Source organism: Amblyomma maculatum, chromosome 3, assembly GCF_055883805.1.
Source record: "Amblyomma maculatum isolate TAMU_Amacu chromosome 3, ASM5588380v1, whole genome shotgun sequence".
Taxonomy (NCBI): domain Eukaryota; kingdom Metazoa; phylum Arthropoda; class Arachnida; order Ixodida; family Ixodidae; genus Amblyomma; species Amblyomma maculatum.
Genome location: NC_139346.1, coordinates 68777836 through 68788333, shown reverse-complemented (window position 1 = coordinate 68788333; position 10498 = coordinate 68777836). Strand labels below are relative to the sequence as shown.

General features: G+C 45.1%; 1 pseudogene; it reads left to right on the top strand.

Annotated features, from left to right (window-relative positions):
* The first annotated feature begins 2434 nt into the window (after positions 1 to 2434).
* LOC146194922 (uncharacterized) lies at positions 2435 to 8856 on the top strand (annotated as a pseudogene).
* Positions 8857 to 10498: the final 1642 nt, after the last annotated feature.

The following is a 10498-nucleotide window of genomic DNA, read 5'->3' as shown; positions in this document are numbered from 1 at the left end:
GCCAAACCTAGCTTGTTTGCACAATTTCCTCTGAAACGCTGACGGTGCTCCCGATCGCTGCGCTCTGTTTTGCTCTAGCGGCATTCATGGGCAAAATGGGGGGGGGGGGGGGGGGGCACTCCTCTCTGTGGGTAGCGCGCTGCGTTATTCGCAGCTAGGTTCTGTCGTTTAGCCATAGAGCAACTCTATATTTTTCATGCATGGTTTCGCGTTTTTTCCTGAAACTGTTTTTTGCCAAGAAATCCTTTTACCTTTTTACCATCACGTCGCCATAATGCAGTACCCAAACTGCGACTCCGAAGCGTCGTAAGCTCTATTTGAGCAATGAAAACAGCCCGTTTGTTGTGCCATGCTCCACAGCGTGGTTCAACAAGCAACGGAAGGTCGGGTCGAGCGTGTGGGCTTCTGGTGACCAGAGCCAGAATGGTGCTACCGCACCTGATGACTCCGATGACTCCAGTCGCTTGACATAGCAGGGAATCTCTCTACAGGCCTGTGCCGTAAGCGGTGCCGCAAGCAAAACAAGCTGCAGCGAGGAGTGCTCTCGATTGGGCATCAGTGGTGAAGACTGCAGCGAGACCGAAGATTGTGGTTTGTAGCACGCAGAAGGCATGGAGCCACAAATGGATGCCGCAAGTGAGGGTGATTGTAGCAGTGGTTAGAATAATGATCTGGACGACGACGAAGACGACGGTACCGGTGAACCGCACGGTGGTGCTGTGCAGCAATTTGACAGCACGGACCTCCTAGCCCAATGTGTCAATGACTTCGGATTCAAAAAACTGCCGGGCTCACCACAACTTTGCCTGCGGCAATTATTTTGATAATGGCCTTTGTTGTGGCGCACGGGCTGACTTCGTCAGCGCTTGGTGACCTACTAAAGTTGTTCGATGTGTTGTTCGGTTACCAGCAATCGGGCCTTCCGCGCTCAAAGTACCTCTTCAGAAACCTGTGGGCACCAAAATGTACACGCCTGGTTAATCATCATTATTTTTGTGAAGCATCCATCTCCCTCCTTGACCTCTCAAAAGATAACCAAAAACGTTTTTGCAAGTTATGTAAAACCGAAGCACTAGTGTTGGAAGTGTTAAAACCGTTTTTTGGGATAATTGATCTCAACGAGCTCCTTATTCAATCACCAAGAAAGCTGGGGATCTCCTTTTCACATATCTGTACAAATTGGCTAAGTGTGTGGCGGCTGCAAGTGTTTTAAATGACATCAGTAATGCTGCAGTGTGCCAGGAAATGCGCTAACGAAGACTTCTATACTAGAGTGACTTAACATTGACTTTGAATACCGATGGCAGCCCGCTATTCAAATCTAACAATTCCTCCATCTGGCCAATTCAATTGTGTTAATGAGCTGGTACAGCCTCATCGAAATGAGAATTCCTTCCTCGGTGGGTTGTGGTTTGGATCTAAACATCCTGACATGGCTCTGTTTTTGGGAGAATTTGTGAACACTTTGCAAATGTTGGTTAGGTTATTGGGCAACATGGTGCTACAGCTGTGGTTTCAAAAGTGTGCGTATCATGTGTGTGTGTGTGTGTGTGTGTGTGTGTGTGTGTGTGTGTGTGTGTGTGTGTGTGTGTGTGTGTGTGTGTGTGTGTGTGTGTGTGTGTGTGTGTGTGTGTGTGTGTGTGTGTGTGTGTGTGTGTGTGTGTGTGTGTGTGTGTGTGTGTGTGTGTGTGTGTGTGTGTGTGTGTGTGTGTGTGTGTGTGCGTGTGTGCGTGTGTGTGTTGTTTGTGTAGATGCCTCAGCAAGAACATCTGCTAGAGACCACTCGCAACTTATTGGCCTCTTCGTTTTCCCCTGGTGCCTGGTGTGTGGGAAACTGGAAGAAAGTAGGAACGTCCAAACTTTACTGATATTTGTTATTAGCTTCTTTGCACCATCTTGTTGCTGGCCGCTTAGCAATTACTTAACAAGACTCAGAATTGAAGACAATACTTGCGGGTGCCTTTTTCTGGCTCTACAGCAGAGGCTGAATTATTTGAGTAAATATTGCAGTATTTACTTGTTTTGTCAACTAGATACAGAGCTCAGACCGTGCCAGCAACACTATTTTACTTAGTAGCAGCAGGTGCATTTTCATACTTATCCGTGGAAAGTTTCATATTGCAACAGAGATTGAATTATTTTTTGACAGAATCTTTTTGGGAACCTTTGGTGAAAAATAATATGTTACGTGTTCTGAAAGGTTTTCTTGTTTTTCTTGCAGTTTTAGTTTAACTGAGACATGCGGCTGTGGTTTCCAGGACGGCGCCTGTATACCATCACTGACCCACCAACAGACGAGAGGACATCCAACAGTATCCGCAAGGACACGGGACGTGCCATGGAGCTGGACACACCAATCAATGACCTGAAAGGTCTATCACCTCTGAGGCGTCTCAAGTACCTCGATCTTGTGTCGTGCTACAAGGTCGAGTATATGCACTGTGTACTGCTTAGTGTGACAGGCAATTCACCGACTACTGGTCGATTCGTCAAGCTGCCGTGAGATGTACAACATAGGTGAGTATTTATACATTAATTAGGGTATTAACATGACAGCGTGAAAGGTCCTATTCTCCAGAAAATCCGGCATTGGCGTTGTCAGTGTTGCCTCCGTTATGAGCGAAAAATCATAGGCATACCTCTGGTAGGTAGTCCTTCGCAGGTGACGTGGGTGGCATTGATTGGTAGGTAGGACATGTGACGTCGTGAGATAGTATGATGGCAGTGTTGGCAGGGGCTGACTACTCAGCTATCTGCTTTGAGATGGGAATCAAACCTGAGACCCTTGGACCACGAATCAGATATGCTACCCCTAGGTGTCGTTGTACGGCTTAAAGGAGAGCTTTGTATCATGCTTTGTGGTGTTTCACATAATGTAGCTTACGATCATATGCTAATGAAGAAGTGTTAGATAGTAGAGGCGCATATTGATGGATTAGTGATTAAGGCAGTAGCAAGGTACCAGTGCCCCCAAAATAAAATGGGGCACACGCACGACCGAACGGAAATTTGCTTCGCGGCGCACCCTGCAAGCAGGTATGTATGTCTATAGCTTGGATGCGTGTGGGTCATCCAGATATTCAGCTACACACCTTTAGTGTTCACCTCATAAACAGCCCAGATGAAGGAGACCGCCTTTTCCTCAAATCAGTGAACCAGTTTATTTTGTGGGCATAGTACATGTGCACATCAACAAAGAGAGCTACAAATGGGAGTCATTGCTGTTGTTGCGTCATACCCTTAAAGGCAGAGATTATGTGCCCCCCAAATTTCTTTTCCCCCAATACTAGAGAGTTCTGCTGCGAATTCTGCTCTACTGCTTCTTCAGGAAGAGCACATAGCTCAACATATGTATGTTAAGCAGCGCCTAACTGGGCTTATAGATGTATGCTTAGGAAAGCAAAAACACAGATGACGTGAGGGGATGGGATGAGCTCTGTACTGATGCAGTCATCATGAATGACGTGTCAGTGCTGCTACGTGGGAGAGTATGGTTTTTCATTTGTTGATTTATTTATTACAAATACCTACAGCTCTCATTGGGCATTATCGCAGGGGGTTGGTTGTAAACATAAAGAAAACAGAAAAGCGAAAGCATACAATCAGATCGAAAGCAAAAAAAAGAATAAATTGGCGTTAAGAAAAGATCTTAGATGTTGTCAATGAGCACAGCGATATTTGCATCCGTCTCCATGCGTGAAGGTAAGGTGGCAGATATGTCTAACAAACGTTGTCGGCAGTACACTGGGCGCCCATTCCCTCATTTCACCCGTGTTCATGGTTCGTGTTTCTTATATTTCCTGACCATGTATATATATAACGCTAGAGGACGGCCAGGTTCCGTGAATGCCCTGAACAAGCGGCTCACCAGTATTAGAGCCCCGCACCACATCACACGTCTGCCTCGTGCAATTCGAGAGGCACTTCTGGAAAGCACACGAGTGGCATAAGTGGCTCTTTTTTACTGTTTGCCTTGTTGGCTGAACACCCTGCCTGCGCAGTACTTGAAGCACTTTTCCCTTCTCTCTGAGGCTATCTTCATGCTTCTGCACGAGCAACCTTCATCTGCGGTCATCAGTTGTGCAGGTGAGGCCAAGCATTTTGCTCGAACATGGTAATTTCTTTCTACATGCCACTCGCATGATTATATATGAAAACCGCATGGAATGAGTATATTGTTACGATGCGGCAAGCCGATGAAGAAAGACGACAGAACATGACCGATGGCGATGGTAGATAATGTTTAATGAATTGCTAGTGGGCCTAGCGCGAGCGCTCCTGCCCGCGCCCCTGCCCGCTTCTTCCTACTTGCTGGTCCAGCAGGGTGGGGAACAACCATGCGATGCCTCCTGACCTTCAGCCGCCGGCTAAAAAAGTCGAAGGGCACCAACGCTCCGGACCAGGATGAGGGGTGATGATGAAGTACCCCGCACCCCCACCAAATGTTACGATGCGGCAAGCCGATGAAGAAAGACGACAGAAGATGACCGATGGCGATGGTAGATCACGTCTAATGAAATGTTGCCGGGCCTAGCGCGAGCGCTTCTGCCCGCGCCACTGCCGGCTGCTTTTGCCTTGATCGTCCGTAACATGACCCGGGGCCACCGACGATCTCTCTGTCCTCTGTTCTCCTGTTTTCATCGCTTGCCGCCACGTAACAATATACACCAAAGTGTTGAATTTTTTATTTTAATGATATATATAGGTCACTGCATAGATTGTTGTGTGGCGCTTGTATATTACTACTAATTAGTGTAAATTATCATTTGTGTTCTCATGCTGTTTTTGTTTAAAGATCCAAACAGTGGCTGTCACGTTCGATATAGGTCATATGAGGCTTAAAAAAAGTGTCACTACTAATAATTGCTGATGCTTCATTCATTGCAATGACAGCTCTTGGAAAAGGCTTGCTATAGTATTACAATGGAATAAAACAGTAATGCAGTGATTGTATTGCAGTTTATATTTACATGACCTATACTGACTTCGACCTCACAACCATCATTCGGTTGTAGGAACAGCAACAGCATGAGAGGAGTTCAGCCTTAAAGTATTTAGCGGCTTTGTATAGGCCCTGTGCACTGCCTATAGTGCCACTAAAGTGCGTCCAGGGGAGAAGCTTGCGCTGTGCATTCATTGCTACGAGAATAGGCAATGTTTGCAGCTGTGATTTTTTGTTTCTCTAGGATTTTGATGATATTTTTCATTGTGGCATGCTGCAGAAAAGGCACCACCCCCTGGCCTGGAAGTCAGAATTTCAATGACTGGGCAGCTATCTGAAGAAATGAATGCGTATATTTGCCGAGCACCTTCTACAAATTCGTGCTGACTAGCCACCTGCAATGTAGTGCACAGCATCACTGGGACTTTGCTTCAACAAGTGGTTAATTACATAAAAGAGAAGTTGCTGTTTTTGCCAATTTATTTTTATTCAACCACGCCTCTCCATTGCAAGCGTATTTCATGTGTGCATGCATACTGTGGTGTCTCAGTCCGACTTGCGAGGACCCCTCTCTTGTGTATTGCTTCATCAGTCGAATTCACTAGTAAGACCTAGACATTAGGCGCTTTGGCATGCAAGATTCGCTTGTGTCAAGACATACTTCGCAGCATGTACAAATCTTAGTGTGGGCATGCAGATAAATGTTACCCGGGCATGCATACCGGTTAACACACTGGGCTGACATGGCATGTACCCCCCCGGACAAAAGTGGTATATTCCACGCGCTGCGAGAAAACTGCCCACCAGGTTTTGCCGACAGAGAAGTAGTTATTTCTGAGATATGCATAACGTACCCTCCTTGATATACTCTCCATCTAGTCCAAGCAGTTTTGTGCGGCACATTTTTTCGTACGGAATAAATGCAATCGTTGCGATTCGCGTGGAGTATATCAGTTTTGTCCGCGACTGTACAGTCATAAATAGATGAATTGCATTAAAGCAAGTGCTTTGCCTTCAGTAAATGCTACACTGCATAAAGCAAAGCACTTTGGAATATATATAACAGTATTTAGTGAAACGGCTTTGAACAAGCACCGAATGGTACGTTGAATGCACGTTGAGCCCACATCAAAGTATATGACCCGAAAGGTTTGCTGCTATGGTTTTCAGTGGGGCTACCTTACACATCGCGCCGCCCAGTTCTTAGGAGTATTAAAAACATGAGGTCCTTCCGCTGTTGAGAGATTGTGGTCGCTTAGGTTGTCATGAAAGGTGGCAGGCTTTAAAATATGGAAGCAAACATATTGGACTAACTTTTGACAGGGCTGCACTTGGAGCACCTTGTGCAATTCATTTAGTCATGCAATTCCATGCCTATCATTACTTATTCAAAACCCATGAAAACGACTTGAAAACCTAATTGCTACAAACAAATTTGCACACTTAAGCTCCCCTTAATCATATGACGTGACAGCATTAGTAGTTCTCATCTGCGACTGTCCAAGCAGACATTGTTTTGCATACACGCACTTCCCTATTTGCTTATTTATTTGAGCTTCTATTACCTGACTGTGCTCATTAGCATACGTTTGTCAGCTACTATGGTATGTGCAGTACTATTCAACATGGATATAATACGCAGCTTTAACCAACCCACATGAATGTGTCATTGTGGCCTATGGGTAGTGTGCCTGATTTGGAACCCTCGATTTGTTCCCCATCTCACAGGAGCTACACAAGTTTGCAGAAGTTGCCAGCTCGGCCATGGTCTCGCGCAATCCACTGAACATTTAGTGTCCAACCCATCACCTAGGAACTACCAACCGCCAGAGGCATGCTCAGGGTTTTTTCCACATGCTGACGCACACCAACGACAAGTTTTCTACAGAACATAAGCAGTGTATTGCAGAAGTAAACCATTAATACTAATATGCAAGAACCAACCTTGCCTATACCTCAAAGTGAATAGTAGCGAATGTCCAAAAATCCATAATGACGCATTTGTCACAATAAATACTCTATGAAAATAAGAATAATAGGTAAGCTTTTAATACAAACCAAGATCAAATGATGCACTCTCGATAGTGTTGCTTGCTCAGCTGCTGACATGTAAATTTTGTGTCTGGCATGTTTTATTTACCCAAAGATAAATTATTTTCAAGCTACCTTGGAGTTTGTGCTACAGTACATTCGTAACTGGTGCTGCTTATATCATGACGCATATGCTATTGAAAAGGAAATTCTCATTGTGAAGAGCGCATAGGAACACTCAGCAAGCAGCGCCCACTCTTGGGCTTACTTAACAAACGTGCTGCCAACTGCACGGTAACCCCTTTGCAAGCCGCTTATACCCAGTGGTGGTCAATGTTTACTAATGCCTTGCATATCATCACAAAGAAAAAAAAATATGCAACAAGAAGCATGGTACCCACACATATTTAGCAAGATGCATGACTTCTACTTTGTGTTTTCCAAGAAGTTATTTTAACACTGATAGACAAAGTATGCTAAGAGTTCCCTTAGTAAAAATATAATGCTTTCGAGACACGTTGTTGCAAGGTCTGGAGTTCCTAATTTAGCGAAGCCAACTGCCTTTCAAAATCAGCTTGTATGCAGGGAACCATTTATACGACACAAATGGCTGCTTCCCATGCCGATGTGGCTGTCACCCGGGGTATCACAACACCCAATGCGCGTCCCTGCTGCATTAGTGCGGCACAAGTCGGTATGAAATCGGTCAACTAAGGGTGCTCTAAAAATGATCTCAATTTAAAGTAGTGGGCTGTTTGCCACACGGCCTTCAACTTTAAAATATTTCTGCACCATGCCGCATGCAAAATATCATTCTTACGTCTTTTTTTTTAATTTGAGATTGCCTCCTGCGGTGTTTTGTAATCCGAGCTTGAGCACTTTATAGGGAGCGCTGCATGAGTTTTAATGTCCATCAGGTCAGGCACTTGACCCAAGTTGCCCGCAACTGCGGACTCCTGTGGGCGCATTCTGCATTTGGATTTGAAGGTGGCAACGGCCGCATCGTCAAACTGGTAACCGCAGCAAGTGGTGTACCAGACCAAATCTTGGCGCGTGTGGTTATGACCTAGGATTTGCACCTTCTGCTGTCATGGAATGAAATTCCGCCAAGAAGCAAGCAGCTGTGCCGCAATTTTTTATGCTACCCTAATGTGCAGCAAGCTCAATATATTCAAGGTGCGTGCATGTTTGATGCGCCTAAAGAAGTGCCTGCGCTCTTGCCTTAGAAAGAGCCGCTTATGAGTTGTTGATGAATAGTGTGCCTCAATTACGAGAGTTACTTCGATTTTTGTACAGGGGAACTATGGTGCAAAGCCAGAGGTACAGTAGAGGAGTCAGGAGTGACAACACTGTTATTGAGTCGCAAGATGATTTTTTTGTTACTAAGAAAATTTTTGAAGTGGTTAGTGCAGGGTGTCCAAGCAATGGAGAAGTCATATTGCTTTATGGCAAAACTGTTGTGAAGAATGCGAGAGGGATTTGCCGAGCCACATTATACAGTGCTACTTTCTATAGAATGTCTACTGGTTGCTACGAAACTGAGTAGCACAGCTAAGCCTTGCTTTCTTCTCACTTTTGGCAATGAAGAAAATTATATTTGCAGAATTCGAAACCTCATTGAGCTTGACTAGTAGGGCAGTATTAAGGCAGGGTACTACATTTGACATAGTGTTAAAATAATCTGTATCATTAGTGCAATGCAAACTCAGTTAACAAAATTTTCGGCAATAATGTACCAAAGACATCTGTTCCAAGACCCACAAAATAAAAAAACTTTTTGGCATTTTTTTTTCAGTGCATTATTTCTGCAAACTGTTATTAACATAGCTTTCATTGTACCACTGCTATAGAATATTATATGACATAGGGGCTCACAGCACCTTAAAGGGACACTTAAGACATCCAAAGATGCTATGAAAATCTAATAAACTACATTTGGTGACATTGTCGCCGCATATCCAGCAGCAAAAAATCGAATAATTGCTGAGATATTGCGATAAGAAGTCGAGGTTATTTCTTGTTCCCGCCGGTCGAATTCAGACTGTTCCCTCCGGCTACGTAGACGGAGTTGAGTGACGCACACTATGACGTAAGCGGAGACTCCGTGATAGCTAGCGAGCCGGCGCGGCCCGCGGCGTTGCTGCATCCCTGAAGGGCAACATGGCAACAGCGTACTCGCAATGATGTCCACAGCCGAAATAAATAAAACGATGAAGAGAGTAATTTACCAAGCGATGGGCCCATAAAGGAAAAAAAAAACCTAGAGCGCTTGTAATGCACAATACTTTACATGTTTCTCAAGCTTTTGCGCTCCTTCTTGCACTGTCCGAGCCCTCGGTCATCTCAATGCTTCCCGACATCTTTACATACAAATAAGATTTAGTTACCAGCAAAATAGTGTCCTAGCTGCTGCGCTTGTTAGTTTTGAAGTGTCGTCGCACTTTTTTCCTTCATGGTTTGTGCTACAGCTCCGTGTTCGACGAAAATTACGTCCGCGGCAGCAGAGCATGACCGAAGAGCCGGCGCCACTAAATTCGCCAGCGCTGTGAAATTCGACGTGTTAAAATGGATCCAGTGCAGAATATAGTGCGCATAGGCATGCAGAACATTAGTTGCAAGTCGTGAGAGGAGGCAGCATGCTCCGATGGTCAAGAAGTTATAATTTTTAGATCGGCAGCAGAAATTTTAAATGGGGCCATGACATAAAGTGCAGAAATATTTCCGCAGTCATTGTGGCGCAGCGTAGCCGAGCATCGACATCACAGTGTCTATAAGCTCGGCTACGCTGCGCCACAATGACTCCGGAAATATGCACGATCTGTATGTGATTATTTTGTTGAACAAGTGTATAAACTAAAAGAAATTTTCAAGCAGCAAGGCGCTGCGGAGGAGGTCTCGAGTCTGATGGGCGAACTTGCTGTAATGAAAGTCCATTAGACACGCTTGTCAGCCAAGGGGCATGGCAACCACGCTCTTTTACTGATGTATTTGTACCAATTCATGCAATAAAGAAAAAAAAGCACAGCATAGCCGAGCGGATAGCGCCGAGCCTTACGGAGCACACAGTGGCGAGTTCGAATCTTACCGCTAATAATGTCTTTTTTTTTCTACAAATCGATTTTTTTTACCTTTCGTAATATATTTCTGGTGCTTCGTTATATTTAGTTTTTTTACTGTTTACCCGAGGCCCTTTTTTTAGCCGGGCGACGAGCGCAATATATCGACACTCTCCTTGGTGTGAGCGGCAAGTGTGCCCCTTTTGTTTACGATGCCTGCAAATAGCACGTTGAAGGTCTTGTTGGCGCAGTATGTTGGTCAGATGTGCCATGATTTAGTGAACAATTGAATGATAATGCGTTTTTCCTTCGGTATATAGCATATGTATGCTTTTCGCGGCGTACGTAGCTGCAGTCGAGCGGTCCGGTCAGGGTTAACGGGAGCTCGCAGTCCAAGCGGCGACGGCGGCGATATGTTGGCGCAGAAGTGTGAACGAAGGAGTGTGTCGGCGGCAGCGGATTTCGCTCG